Genomic DNA, 18,091 nt, shown 5'->3' on the forward strand with positions numbered 1-18,091 from the left:
ACATGAGCTTGATAAATTACATAAATGCAGTCGATGAAGGAAAAAAAAGGAGTGCTTCACAGAAGTTTATTCAGGTATGAGGCGTAAACAATTTTTGTTTATATCAGTTATGATAAGTTTTGAATATAGTGAAGCAAAAATGTTATGTACGATTTATCAAAAACACATGGCTAATTTGATTAAGAAAGTCACACATTTCTCTTGTCTGAAATCATATTTGTGTAGAAAGCCTGTTTCTGCCACTGAATAAAAAATAAAAAAGGTTATTGGGACTTTATCTCAAATTCTGACTTTATTTCTCAGAATTACAAGTTTGTATGAAGCAACTGTGAGAGAAAAAAAGTCAGCATTGTGAGATAAAAAGTTGCAATTCCTGAGAAATAAAGTCAGAATTGCCTGATATAAACTTGCAATTGTGAGAAAAAAGTCAGAATTCTGACTTTATAAATCGCAATTGTGACTTTTTATCTCACAGTTCTGACATTATTCAATTTCGAGTTTGTATCACACAATGAAAAAAAAATCAGAAATGTGAGACAAAGAGTCTGTTTTTTTTTTGTGGCGGAAACGGGCTTCCATAGATCTGACCCTCAAGCTTCTAACACATTCATTTGTTTATGTTCACCTTTATGTAAATTATATGACTCTCACCAGTTTTCTAGATTATAGACTCTGTTTTTACTCTTTTTTTGGTCAATCAGTTTGCCGCATATCTGACTGATCCTACTTTGAATTATAAACAGCAGTCGGGGTTCATACACTTGTACAGTGAGTTTATTGCACTGCATTTATCAGATGTTCACATTCATCAGCCTGCATGATGACAGAAGCATGAGATCATCTCAGTGATGTAATAATTCTCTCAGATTTACCCAGCATGCAAATGCAAATAAGCTTTTAGTAAAGGTGTGTCATGAATATGCAAATTAATTTCTGGAAAGAGTGATTGATTATTATTATTTTTTGTATGCGGGTCTATAAATCACTTGAAAAACTTGTGCATACCTCAACAAAAGGCATTCAAATTAGACTACGTTGTTCAGATTATATTTGCCCAACAAATATTTAAATAAATATGCAAAATATATATTTCTATTATTTAATTACAGAAATGTACAGTAATTTATTAGGATTTGTAAAAAGTACAGCTATACATTTTATAGGCTATATTTTAAAGTGAACATCAGTGGGCTCAAATTATAACTTCAGGTTTTTTTTCTACTTTCAGTGAAATGTATAAACCTCAATCAAAACCTAGATAAAGAAGACACATTTGTGGGCTTTGATATGTCCTCCTGAATCTCTCCTCAGGTCACTGCAGCACCCTGCGGTTCTGTTCTCCCTGCAGAAGCGTAATCCTGTTAGAAGCGTCGAGCAGTCAGGCGTACTGGAATGTGCCGTGACAAGGAGAGGTTGAGTGAGTGAAACAGGTAATATGATGAACATTTGCATAATCTATAAATGTGATGAACAGCAGGTGCATTCATTACAAATAGTAAGCGCAACCAAAATGAGTGACAATATTTCTGTACATGCGAGCAGATGTGACTATGTCCACATTCAATATTTGCAGGATGCAACTTTTATTACACCAAAGAATCAATATACAAATAAATCAGTAGGCATCTTCACAGCCAGAATAGGAAATGAGCTTGAATTAAGTTTGTAGTGGTGGATTTATAGGTTTTTAATGTATGTCAGAGATATATATCATAAAAAATATATATTTTTTAACTCAGTATTTTTGTCTTGTTTTCCAATAACTGAAGAATTTACTTGAGATAAAAAAAATTATAATGAGATATTAAGTTGTGTTTTTAAGAGTAATTAATTTAGGTTTATGTATAAAACAAGAAAAAATACTATTGGCCTGTGGCATCAGACAAATAAACAAATTTCACTTTGAATTAAACCCCACTCGCAAATATATATATATATATATATATATATATATATATATATTATTGTTATTTTTAGCATGAACCTCATTAATTTTTTTCTGTAAACAATGTCATCTCATGCTTTTTCCTTAAGTAAATTTAGCTTGTTTCATGCATGTTTGCATATTATTGCTGGAAAACAAGACAAAAACACTGATTATTTCATTGCAGTGTTCTCTCTGTAGTTCAAAACGTTAAGCAGCATTTGCAAACCTTCTTACTTCAGTTGGCAACTTGATTTTATCCATCAGAAATTTATTGAATGGTGACGTCTCTATGTGATACAGGATTAAATAAAATGCATTTGAAATTATGAAAATAAAAAGAAAAGGAAAAGCGTAGCAAGCTTCATTACATTTTGATGTGACACATTATGAGGACAAACATGAACAGAAATGTTGATTTCACACTTTGCTAAAGGCATATAGGTATCTATAGATACAGAAATTAATTGTTTGTTTTTAATGACACACACATACATACACACTGGTTTGCTCTGTTGCTGCCAGCACGACCTGCTGATTTTCAGTGGTCACATGCAAAATGTGTTGATTAGAGAAGAGCGGAGACTGCCAGATAGACCACTGTGACACACACTAACCTTTTTACAGTTTAGAATATAGTTACTGTATTTTTGGTTCTGGTTCTTCTAATCTCTCCTATATCTAACCTATATCGACCTTTGACTCTCCAAGGAAACTCAGTTTAAATGTAAAACCAGTGAGTGTTAGTAGCCTCAGACGGCAAACCTAGGACTGTAACATAAAAATGACAAGACTTTCAAATCCCTGAGTTGATGTATTGGAGCTTAAAACGCATTTTCCGGGAGTCAATGTGTACTTTTTATCGGTCCGCCAGGAAATAAAGACATGTTTAGAGGTACTACAAAGAAGAACTCAGAGCTAGATTAAAGTTTAAGCAAAGGTTTGTACCATTACCATTTTTAAAGAAAGTTTTATTTGAAATAAATAAATGAATCCTTAGAAGCCTCTTAATGTATTTGTATTAAGCTACACTTAAAATTTTGTTGTATTAGATAACAAAATATCAAATATTGTGGCATATATTGCAAAAAAAGTAAACTTTACTTGCAAAATATTTTACAAAACATCTAAAACCATAGTCCTCCTATTTCAGAGCAACCAACACATATATAAAAACTTACCCGTGGTCACTGACTTTACGTGGTGTCAAATGGCTGTTTTCTGTCTAAATTGTCAGTGCCTGTTGTTGAAAGTATTGCTACATGAAACAAGGTAAGCACATGGTGGTCTGTTTATGAATATTGACTGTTTATGAATTGCTCAGCTTTCTTAAATGTTTTAAAAAGTCCATGTAATCCATTTTTATGAATACAAAGCACTGTACTTTGAGAGAGTGTGAGAGCGAGAGAAAGACATTTCAGACTGGTGTCCCTCATCAATTTCCTCTCTAATCCCTCCATGATTCTCCCAGAGTCATAAAATATCAGTCGAGACTGCTTTTCCTCCTCTTCTGGAGAAATTCCAGAGGGACTTTTGTGAGAGAGGGATTTGGGAAGATTAAGGAGTAGTATGTAAATGACATGAGAGGGAAGGATTTAGGAAGAAGGGCCATCACATTCCAGAAGCAGACTGAGATGAGGAGACGGGGAATAGATCCGGGGAATTTCCCTTGGTGTTCTTTTGCTATGGAGAGTGTGCACTGTGACAATTTGACATTTCGTGTAAGAGTGGTCAGGTTATAGGACGCGAGAGCAATGGTGACCACAGCAGATCTCGGAGCTAGATGACCACTTGAGGACAGTGTAGCAGGGAAGATGTGTTTAGCACCAAATTCAACACAATTATGGACTATTATACAAACCAGCTGTTCAGAATCTCAACATGTTGCCTTTTTTGGTTAACCTGCTGAAAGTTTTTGATCAGACCTTGAATACAAGCACCAGTGAAACACTGAAAAATATTTGAAAAATATTAGAAAATTTGAAAAACTGTTTTGTCTGAATGTCTGGAACATTTCTCTCCAAATGGTCCTTACTGTAATGCTATATATATATATATATATATATATATATATATATATATATATATATATTAATGTGGTAACTTAAATTTTAAAATAACACATTGTGGTAGTATGTATGGTTCTTCCTTTAATTTGTAAATTCTTATATTGTATATGTTTATACATATTAAATGCAAAAAATTATAATAATTGTAATGACAGTTATGCTCCCTGTTTTCATTACTGTAATTCAATTCTTATTAGTTTAAAGAGAAGAAACTATGGTACATTCTGTATAATGTGCATATTTAAATTCTTTAAAGAAAATTATTTTAATTACAGTTATGCACATTATTCCTGGTCATTACCATAATTCAAAAATGTCATTCACATTATTTTAATACAAAAAGTAACATTTAAATTTTTTACTTTTACACTTTTACATTGTGGTAGTATTTATGGTAATTACTGTAATGTATACTGATTTAAATTCTTAAAATCATTGTATAATATAGTATTTTACTCTATTATAGTTACAATGAATGATGTAAATATTAATTATTATTTATTTTTGGATTTTGTAGCTTATGTAAATATAAATATTAAGACCAATGATCAACCAAATTCACTCCCTCAAAGCACATGTTGGGAACCTCTCTGGCTCTTTCTTCTCCTCATCTCTCTCTTTCTTTTTTTCCTCTCCTAATTTCTCTCTTTCTTCACAGTATAGAGTTTTAATCAGCCCCAGCTGTATGATATTGCACGGTCAATTAAAGAAAACCATTTGGCTCAGTCTAAAATGAGAAGACCACATATACCGTTTTCTCTCTTTCACACACATTTTACTCCAGATTTCAAATGTAACTTTCCTTTTTTAAATTTCTTTATGTAAACATGTGTCTAACAAGATTCAGATAATTAACACATATTACTTACATGTTCTCTGTTGCAGACGCAGTGCAAATGAATGCAGAAACAAAGCGAGATACTAGCCCATGAAAAATCTACACGTCACCATCTCGCTCAACTCAAAGCAAAAGTTCAACATCCCCGAGAAACAGTGCAACTGTCCCAGACACGTGAATACTGCCGTCTGATGAAAGACCTCATTTAGGAGGCAAGACCTTTGCAGTTCCTGTTGATAGTGGATCACAGCTGGAGGTCAAAGGTCATCTGTATGTGTGTGTATCTGTGTCAACTAACACTCTGACAAACTGGTCTTCATTTTTCATTCTGTCCAACATCCCTGATTATACTATAAACAGACCTTTTTACAGGAGAGCTAAAGAAAGAGAGATTTACTGATTTTTATTAACATTATTTTCATCCTTTCGATAATGGGATTATTTATGCTTTTCCGTGCATGTTTGTGACAAGTTACTGATAATTATGTCCTAGCAACATAAATGACAAAAAGTAACCTGTCACAAAAATATGAATATACATAGTTTCTGCGGGTCTCAAATTTTGTTGTATAAAATTTAAGGCCACAACAAGTTTTACATGGTACAAGAAAGACTTAATTATGAGAGGTCTTAAATGTTACGGATGGAAAGACAAGAATTGTGGATTTATGATTAAACTTCAAAAGGCTATGATTTAATTTAATAAATATGAGCACTGCAATTTTCAAAGTCAGATGATGTACTGCTTTGAGTACTGTTGTTACCGGAAAGCGCCACCTGCTGGCAGAGAATGAATTTGCATTGTCAAGAAGCCCTTCTGCTGTGTTTGTTCAGACCAATGCAAAAATCAACCTATATTTTTACACAGCAATCATGCAGTTGTATATGTGAACTGGTGGATCGACAAGAAGCTAATGCTAATGCACAGTGTTTGGAAGTAACTAGTTACATGTAACGGCGTTACGTAATTTAATTACAAAATTATTGTAACTGTAATTAGTTACAGTTACTAAGAAAAAATGAGTAATTAAATTACAGTTACTTATGAAATTTTTTATGATTACAAAGGGGATTACATTTGAATATTTACACACATCCACATACACAACTGATTTCTTTCCCAAATTGCACTGACTATTCTGAGACATATACCGCCCTAATAATTTCCGGGATGCGGAAATACAGTCTGGTTCGTAGAATCCAGTCATAAAAACGAAATGCCTAACGCGGACGGAATATGCCACATTTTGGATGACTAAATCAAAAGTAGGTCAGTACACTTATATCTGTACTGTAATCAAAACATGTATCTGTAATCAAAACATGACATGGATTAGTGTCTGTGAATATTAAGCCCCAAAAATGCAATATATGGCTTGCACATTCTGCGTGTCTGTGGAATTCAGGCGCGGACTGGACACCGGGAGAACCGGGACAATTCCCGGTGGCCTGGCAGCCGATTTTGCCCCACTATTTAATATCATTATTGTATAATTGCCTGCCGAATGTTCTAAAGCGATCATTTGCGAATCCGCCATTTGATAATTAAATCTCTAATAAGTCATGAAGTGTTAGTCATGACTCGCGCGCTCTCCGCGCCTCCGCCAAACGGTTGGGATCAGACTCTGAGTAATCAATGCGAGAGAGAGAGAGAGAGAGAGAGAGAGAGAGAGAGAGAGAGAGAGAGAGAGAATAGAGTGGACTGCTGGAGCAGAGAAGCAGAACTCCTGTTCAGGGTTTCAGGTCAGTTTCATCTGTAAAGATGCTTTTTTTGTCTTTTTTTTTTATTTAATCAAGCAGCAGCACATTGCTCATCAGTCATCACTCAAAATACTATATAAAGGAGATCATTATTATCTGTTGTAATGTTACAGTAGTAATTTAGATGAAAAAAAACGATTTTTTTATAGGTTCAGGGGGAGCTACGACAGACAACAACCCAACCCTTACGAAAATTTACATTTAATATTTAACTATAAATCCAGAGAAAATGGTTACAATTGTTTAACTGTGATAACCAAAAATGTAAAATTATTTTACAAATGTATTTATTTAAAAATAAATACAAATCAATTTGCAAAAAAACTAAAAAAAACAAGGTTATTTTACTTTTATATAGGCTAATAAAAGCATGGTAATTTTTTGTAAGGGAAAAACATGACTCGTGTACAGTATTAGGATTTTTCTATAAAGATATTGTAGTATTGTAGAGTATTGTATTGTAAAGTATAGTTTTGTTCAATCTTGAGTATTAAAGTCATGAGAGAGATGGATAACAGGGCAAAATAAAGAGACTGAAGAGAAAAATGGAAGTGAAGGTGCAGTTCAGGAGAGAACTTATAATTATTTTGCATGTCCCCAAATTAAAGATTTAAACCTTTTTTTATGTCAGGTCCATACAAAAAATAGTTTCGTCCATGAATTTGTTTGTATGAGTTTGAATTTTCCAGTCTGAATTTTTTTCCCAGTCCGCCCCTCCTGTAAATTAATGGCAAAGACATGGTTTCATTTACTACACATAGGCCTACTGAAGCTCGCAGCGTTTTCAACCTCTGCCATCTCAATATAGGAGTACACGAGCACATAAACATAATTTCTAGAACTGCTCTGTGTCACTTCATGTGCATTTTACTTATTTTGAGAAAACTATCATCATATACAGAGACAGCAGTTTAAAAAAAACACCAATATTTCAAGAGTTTATTACACAGAATACGTCACATGCTTATTAGATAACTGTATTTAAGTTGATGTATATGATTTTATTTATTATTCTTTGATTTTACAAATTTAGAAAAGTAATCAAAAAGTACTCAAAAGTAATTAGTTACATTACTTTAATAAAGTAACTGAAAAAGTTACACTACTATTACATTTTAAACAGGGTAACTTGTAATCTGTAACCTATTACATTTCCAAAGTAACCTTCCCAACACTGATAATGCATTATAATTGCTTTGTCGCATATGGTTTAGACACAGTGTAAATATTGTTAGAAGATGGACAACAGATCACAAATAGATGGTTTTTCTTTAAATCACTCATGTTACATCAGAAATTATTGTTCTTGCAATTAGACTAAATTAGACTGTATTAAGTTTTTTAAAGTTAGCGTCCAATTTATCTACTTGCCAAAGCCAGTTTCACATGGCGAATGTTAATTTTAGAGCTTTTTGAGATCCTCATGTAGGTCTGTCCAAATGATTTCAAAATTTTATCCTTTTATACACTGAAATCATGTAGTCCAAAGCCAATAAAATGACTTCAGTTACACAGAATGTTCTTATGAACTTCATCCCAAAAAATCAGCTGGTTTATGGTTTCACTTCAATCGTCCTTTCAAGTTTTCCAATGATCATATAACAGAGGTGAGTCTAGATCATAGTGCCTGATTGTATTGTCATATCATGAATTACAGAAAAATGCAGTTGCTTTGTAACATCTTTCAGACTGATGGAGAAGATCAGTGTGGATTTACTGTACTTGGCTGAATGTCACTTCACAATTCACAATTTGAAGATGTGGGGGAGGTGAAAGAGGAGTATGTCGAGGAGTTCTCACGTGACTTCGGTCTACTCATGTTAATCAAGTTCAGCTTCACACAAGCACACTGCGGCCTGGATCACATTGGACATGCAGATAATGTAAAGAATCAAACCAGTAGGGGTGAAGCAGAAGAAAAGAACGAGATCAAAGAGAGAATGAAAGTATGACAGATTCCTCCTCTTATGTTTCTCAGTAAAGAGAAGTGATGGACTGTTAAGATAGAAAGAGAAGAAGGTGGCGGAGGACATTTCGTGTTTGACAACTTTGTGTAAGTTAATGTTCTCTCTCTCTTGAGCTTTCAAAAAGTATTAGATCACTATAGAGAGAGTGCTTCCTTTTATAAATTATAGGGTCTTTTAAAAGTTAAAATACTCCAGTGTCTGCTAAATATGCAGAGACGGCTGTAATAAAGCCAATTTTGACACAGGAAACCTGCATGATAACAATCATTATTATCTGTTTGACGATGTTACTGGTACAGAAAGTACAAAGTTTCATGAGTTATCAGGATGTCAATTTAAAGGAAATTATGAATTTAAAATGTTTGCATGAATTTGAGAATTTATAGTTTGTTTAATATTTGAAATACATCTGTTTTGTTTTATTGACAGTGACACTGGGGCTGACAAGAACCTGATGGATGTGTTCTCCAGCATGATTCAAGATGTTCTCAAGTACTTATTGAGCATCAATGAAAGCAAGAATATCTGGCCATCTGTTATTAATTTATTTGCATTTAATCTGTGAATTATAATAAATAGTGCAGAATCTTCATTTACATCATAACTTGTATTGTTTTAAATGTAAAAAATGTTTTCTATTCGGTCTCAGGATTTTGGACCCCACTGCCAAAGCAAAGACATTTCATTGTTTTATCACCTCATCATCCATCTCTGCACCTGATAGATCTCAGTCTCCGTCACACACATCCTTTCCCTGTAGGATTTGCTCCAAGCTTTCTAATGACCATCAGGTAAAGCAGAGCTCTTGAAGGTCTGGTGTGCTTCGATGTGCTTTTCGATGTTGTGCTTAGTGTGCCGAGCTCTTTCTGTGTCACCACGGCCATCCGTGCTCTAGATCATAAACGTCAAAACCACATGAGCTCACTCATCTTTACGACCCACTAACAACCCCACGCTGCAAACACAATGGAAACTATTGAGGCTTCACCACAACGTAATGCTTTAAATGTGAAAACAGATTAATAACACAACGTTTCTCCAGCAAGCATGATAGAAGATTGAGGAGTTTGGTTTCCTGATGCTAAAAGCAGCTTTCTTTAGGAGAGTGAATGGCTTAAGTGTGTAGAATTAGACGTTCTTAATGAACATCCATGCCACTGCAGTAAACATTGCCAAATGATTAAAATGCTACTGGCCCATTTAAATGATGATTGTAAATCATCTGAAGAAAATTTGGTTACAGAGGGGAAAGTGACTTGTTTTTAAGGAAACTATGAAGTATCGACTGCTGTTTCAAGGATTATGTTTTCCTCAACATGGAATCATCTGGAAAGGTTCCAAATCTTATTGGTTTTTTTAAATATCTTTTCAAATAGAATATGAATGTTCTATTTATCGTTCGTTCTATGTTCTATCTATTGTTTTATCATTCTGTTGTTCTGTGTATATATTTTATTCCGTCTTGCTATTTTATTCCGTCTTGCTAACTTGAGATGTTTGTTTGTTTGTCCCTTCCATCAATCTTTTTTTGTTTTCCTCCCATTGCCCTTCAGCTTCTTGATATTAAAATACATAAAGCTGAATTAGATATAAACACTGCACACACTCACCCGATTGAAAGCACTGGTTAATAGACAATAGAAAGGCTGGAACAGTCAGATGTTCTTTTGGCAGTACCTGCATGTTCAGTTTAACAATCCCAGACTATAACGCATATAAACACATCTGTCTCTCTCGTTCTGGCATTGTTCAGTGATTAAGGCTGCGATTTCTGTCAGCAAGGATTTAAAAGACGGATGCCCATTTGCTGGTTTGTGTGTTTTGAAAATGTTAAACCTTTAATTTTTTGTTGTGCTAAATTGTTGAAGAAATGTGTGCTGTACATTCAATTCTGTAAAGTAGGTTGTTCTAATATGTGCATGCCTATGATCTCAGAAATAATGCTTTTTTTTTTTAAAACATGCTTTTTGTTTCTCAATAAAACACATTGGAAGATAAATATCAGTGACAAATGCTCCTCTGAGGGGCTTTAAAGATTGTGGATGTGTTTTCTGTCACATTTCTCTGAGTTATAGAGCCATACAGATGAGATACGGAGGTACTATACACTTCTTTTCAAGGCTTTTCTAGAGAAACATTGGCAGTGAAAGGGCTGCATCTACAATGTCTGACTTCAGCATTTATTCCAGGGTGAGGTATTTGAAGTCAAAGATGACAGCATGGCAGCTTTTCCTACAGGTGACTGACATTTTGATTCCTATTCTTTTGTTTTTGTTGGCTCACAGAAATGTTCAGAGTAGATTGGTGTATAGGTCAGTTTTCCACAGAGAATCAACACACAGCATACCACCAATCCCATACTAAATTTCTCTTTATAATTACGCCAAGCGCATGGAAGTAACATGGTGAATTAATTCTGTCAAATTGTTCTGGTTGAGCACAATCTCATGGGAACCCAAACATGCAATTAAACCTTCAACCTTTGAATTATAAGCTTAGAAGGCATCCAAAACTAACTAGTTAATTCGTATTTAATTTATTCAAAGACAATTAAGATGTAGTACTCATAACTGGAATTGAACAGTGACATATTCTAAAGCTGATATTGAAAATATTCTGTGTGACATGTATTCAACTGTACAAAGACCATTTTGTCTAAAAAAAAAAGGGAGTAATGTGTGTGTTTGTGCTGCAGTATTCCCCGTACATGTGCAAAGTGTGTGTTAATGTGATCTAAGTGTGTAAAGAATGTTTTTTATATATATATATAGTGTGCGTTGCATGCTTTGAATGTCTTTGAGTGTGTGTGTGTGTGTGTGTGTGTGTGTGTGTGTGTGTGTGTGTGTGTGTGTGTGTGTGTGTGTGTGTGTGTGTGTGCTTTCTGAAAGCATTTCGAAGTGTGTTTATCAAGTCAAGTATTCTCATCATGTGGGATTTATTACCGTCTGAGAGGCATGTTAAAGTATTTTCACAGTTTGTAAATATAACTTCCATGAGATAATGTTGTAAATTTAGTCAAACACAGCTTAAACCCTGGAATTTGTCTGCTGTACTAATTGGGGAAACTTAAAGGGATAGTTCACCCAAAAATTAAAATGTGATGTTTATCTGCTTACCCCCAGGGCATCCAAGATGTAAGTGACTTTGTTTCTTCAGTAGAACACTAACTGAAATTTTTACTCAAACCGTTGCAGTGTATCAGTCTTATAATGTGGATTGAATCACAGCTAAAACATACACAAAAAAAAAACATACATAAAACCAAATTAAACCCTTTGGCTCGTGATGATACACTGATGTGTAAAGATACAAAATCGATCTTGCAAGAAACTGAACAGTATTTATATAGTTTTTTACCTCTGACTCATGCAATGTCCAAACTGTTCGAACTCTCCTGAGCGTGTTCTCAGCTGCTGGTGTGTGAGGCATCTTCTTCTTCTTGCTTTATGGCGGATTACAGACTCATAAGTGCATTACTGCCACCTATATCTCAAGTGGCCCATTGACACTCTTTATTGAGATCGTAGATAGAGTGTCAATAGTCCATTAATTATGTTCAGCTTCTTGAACAGCCGAATCGTTTTCTGTCTTTACACATCAACGTATAATCATATACCACAGGGTTTAATTTGGTTTTATGTGTGGTTTTTTGTGTGTGTGTGTGTGTTTGTGTGTGTGTGTTTAAGCCATGATTTCCATCGACTTACATTATATATCTTGGTTTGTGTTCTACTGAAGAAACAAAGTCATCTACATCTTGGATGCCCTGGGGGTAAGCAGATAAACATAAAAATTTCAGTTTTGGGAGAACAATCTCTTTAAGCAGTTAAGAAATAGTGCCACTTACTGTTTAAAAAAATATTTTATAACTGACAAATGTTAGATTAGGTTTCCATTTCCTAACAAATCCAGTTGGTCCATGCATTTTCCTGTAAAATGCTAACAAATATATAATATATATCTTTGCCATGATTTTAATTATTAGAAAACAAATTAGTATGTGACCATGGGACTGTGTCCTGTGTTGTATCACAATAAATTACTGGACAATAAAATAATTCAAGAACCAAACAGCATAATCAGTTCCTTGGATAAAGTGTGTAATTTGACACATAAACTGATACATAAATATACTTTATTTAAACCAGTAAAAAAAAAAATATCTGACTGATTGATTTTATCTAAAATATTAATTCATCCACCAAAAGTAATCCAGAAAATAAAAGGGGGAAAAACCTAAATGGAGGAAGAATTTCACTGCTTCCTCTGTTTTTTTTCTTTCAGACAGATTTAGTGCAGTTCGGGAAGTCATAGATCCTGCATCTTTCACTGTAGAATTATACACACAGAATGAGGGATATTTGACCTTAAGAGATTTTCAAGTCACTGGTTTTGTGTCTTATGTGTCAGTGTTGATAAGTCCATCATAACTGAACTCAACCACCCCACAGTTTTAACCCACACTTCTTATACACACAAGTTTATATCCACAGATTCCTTCCAAAACACTGAATAATGAGTGAGATACAAATCTACCGACTGACTGACTGACTGTTTGTTTGAGTGTTTGTGGGTCTCGCGTGGCTCGGTTAGTGATTGTGTTATGGTATTGCAATATGTGTGTGGATTTGTTCAGCCCTGGGGGGTTCTGTGTCGTTTTGGCTCGGATCTGTTCCACCCATCTGGTTTTGGAGCACAAAACTGAGAGGATCAGACCAAGCCAGAAATATTTCCCTCACTCACACACACAATGAAGAAACAAAGCAAAGAACAAACAATTAGAACTTTAATTAATTAACAATAACTTTAACATAAGAGTTATTTCCTTTTTTCTTTATTATCTGAAGTTTGACTATTTCTGATCCCAAACAAGTGGAACTTATACTTTCTAAGCTATTCTGAGTGCTTTTAGTGCATTATTATTGTCTTGGGTCTCATATGGATTTTACAGCAAAGTTAAACACTTTAAGTAAGAGTTTTAGAAGGAATATCTAAAAAATATTAATCTAAACGAATAGTGCAGATGTAAATTAAGACACAAAAGGAAGTAGATGCATAAGGAGATCAGAGGAAAAATACAAAGCAACACTTCTTTATGTATGTGTATGTGTGTGTGTGTGTGTGTGTGTGTGTGTGTGTGTGTGTGTGTGTGTGTGTGTGTTTCCCTGCGGGAGGTGAGCTGGTATGACCTGCAGCTCAGTGTGCTGTTGAGGAACAGGTGGAGATGGAAGACACCACAGAGACTGTCACAGGGGTGTTTGGGCTCAACCATGTCATACCTGTGAGCACAGCATGAATTGAGTCTCTTTTACTCTTTGCCATCCAACGCAGTCATGCAGTCGAATAGAAAGCTTTGGCATGCTTGTATTCATGGGGAGAAGAACACAAAGAAAACTAGACCTATAGTTAATGAAGAAAATCTGTATAGTGTTTGCTTATGCAAAACTAATTTCAGTGATTGCTAGTTTTGTCATTGAAAGGTGTTTGCAAGGTTGTTCAGATGTTGATGTGGCATTGTTAGTTGTTTGACAGGAGGTTGCTATTACATTGCTAGTCAGTTGCTATTATTTTCTTTAGGGATGTAACAAGTCACTCTCACAATGTGATACGATTCACACAACTGATTTCACGATTTTCTCTGAATTATTTTTTTTTTTTTTTACTAAATGAGAATTACCACAAATTATAAAGGTGTCTTTTAGTGTTTCTCAGAGAAAATGCTCCGCATTTCTTTGTGAAACTGAAATTTGTATAATAGCAAAACTAAACTGAAATATAAAACAAATCCCAAATCAAATACATAAATAAATAATACAAATAAAAGAAATGTTTTAATATAAACAAAACATTTCTGAACGAAAACAAAAAACAAAACAACAGACAGACTGAATGAATGAAAATGCAAACTCACTCTCTGACAGCAGGTGGCTCTTATGGAACAGCAGCAATACAGCGTTTCCTTGATTACCGCTGTAAACAAAGCAACGCTGCGCTAATAAATTCTACTATTTTAATATTCACTATACAGAGGCAAGATGAAAAGAAAATACCATCTTAACTCTTCTAAAGACAGTAAGTTCCCCTCAGAGATACAGTACATTCATACAAACCTCCACCCACAACTCTATCGCGATGATCACAACTGAATCGTGACACATTTTTAACCAACTCAACTCAAAATTCATCGTTCATCGTTAACATTATGTTCTTAACTACTGCTAGGCGGTGTCTGGTGTGTTGCTTGGGCATTGGTTGCATGCTGCTTGGATGCTCAGGCAGTTGCTAGAATGTTTTTATTGCTAGGCTAGGAGGTTCTCTTGTGGTTGTTAGGGTATTTCTAGATGGATGCAAGAGTGTTTCTAGTCATTAGAGTTCTTAGTGATTGCTAGGGCATTCAGATGGTTGCTTTGGTGTTGCTGGGACATTGTTAGGTTGCTAGCATGTTGCAAGGGTGTTTAAGCAGTTGCTAGAATGTTTTTTTTATTACAGGGCAATTAAGGTGTTAAGGTGTTCTGGGTTGTTGCTAGGACATTTCTAGATGATTGCTGGGTGTATCTAATCAGTAACTACAGTGTTCTTGGTGATTTCTAGGATGTTGCAGGAGTGTTTAGTTACTAGAATGTTCTAAACTATTGCTAGGTAGTTGTTAGGGTGTTGCTAGGCAGCTGAGGTAGTAAGGTAGAATGTTCTAAATTATTGCTAGGGTGTTTTGGGTGGTTGCTAGTGTGTTGTGGTTTCTATCAATTATGTACAAATGGTACAGGAGAAGCTACATCTTAATTAGTATAGCTGAAAGTCTTTTTCTTTGTTTTGTAATTAGAACAAGCTGTTTATAGAAACCCACGCACACACATTTGTTTACTCATTGCATCTGGTCTCAGATGTTCATTCACTCTGTCAGCGTGTTGAGGGGCGATTGGAGAGAAAAGCACACCCGATTGGCCCGAGCTGATGAACTGAGTCCAACATGTGGAGGTCAGGATTTCTGAAACACTTCATGATCACTCAGCACCAGCATTCACTCGTCATTCTTTTCCTCGCTCAATCACTCACGCTGACACACGCACACACAGAAATACTCACAGTGCGTTAATGTCCCATGGCTTTCTGCACCTTTTAAGTGTGTGTGTGGAGATGTATTCGAGTTGTAAGATCTTTTTTGGAGGGAGGAAACATCAGGTTGAAGAAAATGTTATGACAGAGCAGTGAGTGAGGCATCGCAGATGTGACCACACACACATTCACAGCGCTGAGAAAACCTTTTATGAAGACACGCTCATGTTTATGTGTGTCTGAGGCCAATCGTTTAAAAATCTTACAGCAGACATGATGAAGATCTTGATGGTGTTGCTCTAGTCTAAAGAGTTGAATGTCTCATTTTTAAATGATTCCCTTCAATTCTGTTTCTCCGTTTTACATTATTTCACTTGCTGATTATCAGTTTTAAAAATAAAGGGTCATAACCTCCATAGACGATGGATACATTATTCCTGTATTTTGATTGGTGGTTGATTAAAAAGTGGTTTTCATGCATTTCATTTATAATTTTGGACCACCCTAAACTTAAATATTTGGTTTGTAGTTTTAACCACAAGTTTCCAGTAACATTTAGGCCAAAATTATACACCCTTAATGTGAAAGGCAACACTGGCCATTCAGATCACATTTAATACTTACTATAAGTATAGGGATTGTTTTTTATAACAATAAAACATCATATTCATTTAACATACTACTATTTTTAGCATCAGTGCTGGGTAGATTACTTACAAATTGTAGTTATTGATTCCAAATTACACAAAAATTCCAATAATCTATTACATTACATGGTTTACGTAATATAATTGGACAATTTTATAATTATTCTCCGATTCTTTTTGACCTAACTTGTTTATCACATTGATTCAAATAGTATAATCTTGTAACATATTGCTATAAAAATACAAAGAGAAAACAAATATATTAAATTCTTTGTTATTATCAACATCAAGTACATTGCGTTACATTAGATTTCCTTAGGCTTTGTGAAGGAAATGCAGGGGGGGGGGGGGGGGGGTATAAATTGAATGAAAATGTAATAACTAAACCTTAAAAATCCAAAACAAAAATAAAACATTTTAAAATAACCAAAAATCTAAATGCTTACTAAACTATGCAAATGTTCATAAATCCAGTGCTGTGTGGCATTTTCTGTGTAATTATAGTCAACTGATTGGTCTTCGTGTGAATGTCCACAAAACTAGAAAACTTTTTGAGTATGTGGTGGACTATTTTAGAAAAAAAAAAAAAAAGATCACTTAGAAAGAAAATCAAAAAACACTTAAACATTTACTGCTATTGTGTGAATGTGAAATCATATAATCAATAAAAAAAAAATTTTTGGAATCTGATTGCGTAATCCAAATTCCATGTAATAATTTACTGCCCAGAAGTCAGTTCTTCTCTTTTTATAGAAATAACCAAGCCATGTTTTGCATAATTGCAAATTAATCAAAAGAGAGTCTGGACTGTGTTGTCTTGAAGCTGCTAATAATTTCTGTATCATGCTTAATTTGCTAAGTTAATTTTATTTCTCTCTCACTATAACTATAACACTCGCCGGCACACAAACACCATCTGATACACACACTCTAACTCTCTGTAATTAAGATTGATTTCTCTGTCCTAGTCAGTAAATGAATGATCTTTTCTTTGGCGAGGAAGGCAGCGGCTAATTAAAATCATCCCGTAGAGATCAGAGGACCTCAGATTCCTTTACTTACATCCCAAGACACACTTCTGGGGAAATTCTGGAGATTACTTCTGGACAGATTTTTGGCTGTTGTGATTGAGTTATTCAACAGGAGAGGCTAAAAACAAGTCAGCATGATTTGCAATCTCATATTTAACAATAACTACTCAAAGCCAAAAAAGGCTTTCTGCATTTAGTGTATGTATAATGCTGACCACTGAACTGATGTTTGTTCTATTTCTATAATGCTGACTCAACCTGAGGTCACTTGATTGGATTTTTACTCTGAGCCACTGATGAAATTCTCCTGCCACCTAGTGGTGATCACATGAAACATAAAAAAGTATGCTAGTTATCAAGCAAGTTCAACACTGACCTACTTGAGTGGTTTAGCAGAGCAAAAAAATTCCAAGTTCCAATCAGATTTACTAGCTTTACACAACTTTGGGATATCTGAATTCACCAGTCTGTCTTGAAACAAATTTTTATTGTTAAACTAGATTCTCTCATGCAGAATTGAAAAGACAGAAATCCTTGGTTTTCTGTACAGCTGTTCTCATACCAGCACTGTTGAGCAATGGATGTGAATGCATTTTTCCATGCTGGACTGTTATTGTTTTATGAAGTAGTTTAGATAAATGGCATGCAAATCAAAAACTGTGGTTGGATGCTTTACTCTAAATGTCAATCAGAAGATCTCTTCTTGTCTAAGCGGGTGGATCTTGGACAGAATGGGCTACAAAGTGGCTCAAATTCAAAAAGATGTGTATTTTTTTAGACAAATCACAGTGAAGTTCCTAG

This window comes from Carassius carassius, chromosome 41 (genome assembly GCF_963082965.1).
Source record: "Carassius carassius chromosome 41, fCarCar2.1, whole genome shotgun sequence".
Classification (NCBI taxonomy): Eukaryota; Metazoa; Chordata; class Actinopteri; order Cypriniformes; family Cyprinidae; genus Carassius; species Carassius carassius.